The sequence below is a fragment of the Lycium barbarum genome, chromosome 5, assembly GCF_019175385.1.
Source record: "Lycium barbarum isolate Lr01 chromosome 5, ASM1917538v2, whole genome shotgun sequence".
Taxonomy (NCBI): domain Eukaryota; kingdom Viridiplantae; phylum Streptophyta; class Magnoliopsida; order Solanales; family Solanaceae; genus Lycium; species Lycium barbarum.
This window is the reverse complement of record NC_083341.1, coordinates 122,190,865-122,195,537: the sequence shown is the minus strand read 5'-3', so window position 1 is coordinate 122,195,537 and position 4,673 is coordinate 122,190,865. Positions and strand designations below refer to the sequence as shown.

The window sequence follows — 4,673 nt, the reverse complement described above, 5'->3', positions numbered from 1 at the left end:
AGATTCGCGACAAGATTTATGAATTCAAGCAGCGACCGGGGGAACAACTATATGAAGCCTGGGAGAGGTTCAAAGAGTATTTGCAGAAGAGCCCTAATCATGGTTTTCTGGAAAATATATTGATAGAGAAGTTCTACATTGGGTTAGATCCAGTGACACAGTCAGTAGCTAACAATGCAGCTGATGGGTGTTTTATGAACAAGACCTTTCGACGAGTGACCTCCAAACTTAACAAGCTGACAACTCATAATCAGGCTTGGCACTCAAACAATGCTGAAGTGGTACCATATGGTAGTGCCATGCTCCAGAATATAGTGAAGGAAAATCAGGATACCCAGCAAACATTGGCAGAGCTTGCAACAAATATTTCCTTGCTGACGAAGAAGTTCGATGAATCTCAGATCAAAAAAGTAAATGTTTGTGAGGATGATGTAATGTTGCCAAAAGGGATGTACCATGCTCATGATGGTCCATTCCTTGATGGGCCACCCATGCAGGTTGAAGATGCCAATTATGTTAATAACTCTCAAGGGAGTTATCAAAGACAGAATTACCAAGGTGGCTATCAAAATCAAAATCAATGGAGACCTCAGCAAGGTCAAGGTGCTTACAACAACTCTGGGAACTACAACAATAACTATGGTGGTACGAACCAAGGAAGCTACAACAACAACAACAATTTTGGGAACAAGAGTTCCAATCCTTATATACCACCGAAAGGGCAGTCATCAGAGCAGGGTAGTTTGAAAGTTGAAGCAATGCTTGAGAAGATTCTGGCAAATCAATCTAAGTCTGAAAGGACTTTATCTGGGCTGACAGAAACAGTGGGTTCTCATACAGCGGCTATTCAGAAGCTTGAGTCGCAGATGAGGGATATTTCTAGAGAGCAGCACCCTCCTAAAAAGGGAGGGCTTCCAAGTGACACTATTCCAAATCCCAAGAATGGGGGAGGCAGTATAGACCGTGCATTTGCCATCACTACTAGAAGTGGTAAAACAATACAGGGGGCTGCTGAGAAGGTGATTGATCTTGAGCCGATAGATGAAGAGAATGAGGTGCAGTCTGACGCACCCATTATTGTTGATGAGATTCCTACTAACAAGAAGGATGCTGAGATTCCAGAGATGGCGAGGGAAGCTGATAACACAAGCAAGCAGACAGTAAAAGGGGCTCTCCGCCTTTTGACACAGCTCTTCAAATCTAAACCTCCTTTTCCTCAGAGGTTGGTAAAGAAGAATGAAGATACTAAGTTTGAGAAGTTTTATGATCAGCTGAAGCAGTTATCTCTGAATTTTCCCTTCTTGGAAGTTGTCAAGGAGATGCCCGGTTTTGCGAAATATTTGAAGGAGTTGCTGACTAAGAAGAAGACGGTTCAACATGAAACCGTGAGTTTGACTCATACTGTGAGTTCTATTATCTCAACCACAACTGTTCAGAAAAAGGGAGATCCTGGGGCGTTCACCATTCCTTGTTCTATTGGGTACCATGACTTTGCTCGCGCTTTGTGTGATAATGGGGCGAGTATTAATTTGATGCCCCTTGCTATATATAAGCAATCAGGTTTGGGAATACCACTGCCGACTACGATGAGGTTGCAGATGGCTGATAGGTCAATCAAAAGACCTGTTGGGGTGGTTGATGATGTGATTGTGCGGGTTGGTGATTTTTTGTTGCCCGCTGACTTTGTGATTCTTGACTGTGCTGTTGATCGGGACATTTCTATCATTCTGGGGAGGCCTTTCCTTGCTACAGGGAGGGCTTTGATGGATTCTGAAAAAAATGAAATTAAGTTTCGAGTCAACAATGAAGAAGTGACTTTTGAGGCTAGCAAAGGGATGAAGTTACCAAGTGCTTATGAGAGCATTTCGGTAATTGATTCATTTGATGTAGTTGATGATGCAGTGGAGTTCAAAATGGAAGAAAAGAGATTGGGTGAGGCTGTGGCTGGCATTCTGATGAATTTCGATGCTGAAGACATGGAAGGCTATGAGGAGACAGTTAACTCACTTGTTGGGTTGGGCTCATACACATACCACCCAAAGAAGCTGAGTCTTGATCTGAAAAATAGAACAACTCCTCCAGCAAAGCCTTCGATCAATAAGCCACCTAAGTTGGAGCTTAAGCGGCTCCCGTCACACCTGAAATATGAGTTCCTTGGTCCGGACAGCACATTACCGGTGATTGTTTCAGCTTCATTGACTGAGGAGCAGATTGTGCAGCTTTTGAAGGTATTGAGGGAGTATAGGCGTGCTATTGGTTGGACCATAGCAGATATTCAAGGTATCCCATCTGGGATCTGTGAGCACAAAATTCAGTTGGAGGAGGGCAGCAAACCAAGTGTAGAGCATCAGAGGCGACTAAATGAGAATATGCAAGAGGTCGTCAAGAAAGAAATCATCAAATGGCTAGATGCAGGCGTGGTTTTCCCGATCGCTGATAGTAAATGGGTGAGCCCGGTCCAATGTGTTCCTAAGAAGGGCGGCATTACTGTTGTACCGAATGCTAAGAATGAGTTGATCCCGACCAGAACTGTCACCGGTTGGAGAGTTTGCATGGATTATCGCAAGCTCAACACAGCCACGAGCAAGGACCATTTCCATATGCCCTTCATTGATCAGATGTTGGATAGACTAGCAGGGCGTTCTTATTATTGTTTCCTTGATGGTTATTCGGGTTACAATCAGATCAACATTGCTCTGGAAGATCAGGAGAAGACCACGTTCACTTGTCCTTATGGGACATTTGCATTCAGACGGATGCCTTTTGGTTTGTGTAATGCACCAGCGACCTTTCAGAGGTGCATGATGTCAATCTTCTCCGATATGGTGGAGGATTTCGTGGAGGTGTTCATGGATGATTTTTCCGTGGTGGGTGACTCATTTGATGATTGTCTTGGCCATCTAGGTCAAGTGCTAAAAAAGGGTGTGAAGAGACTAATCTGGTGCTGAACTGGGAGAAATGCCATTTTATAGTGAAGGAACGAATCGTCCTCGGTCACAAAATCTCTGAAAAGGGAATCGAGGTCGATCAAGCAAAAATTGATGTGATCTCCAAACTTCCTCCACCTATCTCAGTCAAAGGTGTCCGAAGTTTCTTGGGGCATGTTGGGTTCTACAGGCGTTTCATCAAAGATTTCTCTAAAGTTGCCAATCCTTTGTGCAAGCTTCTTGAAAAAGAGGCTAAATTTGTGTTTGATGAGAAGTGCCAGAAGGCGTTTGAGGAGTTAAAAGTGCGTCTCACTACTGCTCCTATTATTGTTGCTCCTGACTGGTCCCTACCATTCGAACTGATGTGTGATGCTAGTGGTTTTGCGATTGGTGCTGTGCTTGGGCAGAGGCACAATAAAATTATGCACCCGATCTATTATTCTAGTAGAACACTGAATGCTGCACAGATGAATTACACAGTGACGGAGCAAGAGCTGCTTGCCATTGTGTTTGCCTTCGAAACATTTCGGGCCTACTTGTTGGGGTCCAAAGTTGTGGTTTATACTGATCATGCAGCCTTGAGATATCTCATGGCAAAGAAGGAAGCAAAGTCGCGACTGATCAGATGGGTGCTACTGCTGCAAGAGTTCGATTTTGAGGTAAAAGACCGAAAGGGCACTGAAAACCAGGTGGCTGACCATCTCTCTCGGCTTGAAGAAGCTGGGAGACCGTCTGATGAGCTTGATATAGATGATGCTTTTCCAGACGAGAGGGTGTTGGCGGTGTCAAATGAGGTAGCACCATGGTATGCTGATTTTGCCAATTATTTGGTAACATGTATAGTTCCCAATGATATCAAAACTTACCAAAAGAAGAAATTCTTGCGGGATGCTCGGCAGTACTATTGGGACGAGACTTATTTGTTCCGCACATGCGCTGATAACATCATTCGGCGTTGTGTTCCGGAAAGTGAAGTGATGGCAATTCTAAAGGCATGCCATGACTCTCCTGTTGGGGGTCATCATAGCGGAAACCGGACTGCAGCCAAGGTACTTGAGTGCGGCTATTACTGGCCGACTATTTTTCATGATGCTAATATTTTGGTGCAGTCCTGTGATCAATGTCAAAGACAAGGGAATATTGGCAAAAGGCAAGAGATGCCTATGAATTTTGTTATGGAGGTGGAAGTGTTCGATGTCTGGGGGATCGACTTTATGGGACCTTTTGTGAGTTCTGGTGGAATGAAATACATCTTGGTAGCTGTGGATTATGTGTCAAAATGGGTTGAGGCGGTGGCTTTACCCAATAATGAGGCCAAGAGTGTTATGGGGTTCCTTAAGAAGAACATATTTACTCGTTTTGGTACTCCGAGGGCGATAATCAGCGATGGTGGATCCCACTTTTGCAATAAAGCGTTCGCAGGACTGATGGATAAATATGGTGTAAATCATAGGGTGGCAACGCCTTATCACCCTCAGACAAGTGGACAGGTTGAAGTGTCCAATAGGGAAATCAAAAGTATTCTAGCAAAGACAGTGAATGCCAATAGAACTGATTGGGCCCGCAAGCTCGATAATGCTCTATGGGCATACCGAACTGCCTTCAAGACTCCAATTGGGACTTCACCCTTCAAGCTTGTATTCGGGAAATCTTGTCACTTGCCGGTTGAACTTGAACACAAAGCGATGTGGGCGCTGAAGAAGCTGATCATGGATTGGGAGGGAGCAACCAAGCTGCGGTTGTTCC

General features: G+C 44.5%; 1 non-coding gene across 1 annotated transcript; it reads right to left on the bottom strand.

Moving 5' to 3' along the window:
- LOC132643004 (small nucleolar RNA R71) lies at nt 1-106 on the bottom strand. Its single transcript, XR_009583467.1, has one exon. It is a non-coding gene; the product is annotated as a small nucleolar RNA R71 (small nucleolar RNA).
- Nucleotides 107-4,673: the final 4,567 nt, after the last annotated feature.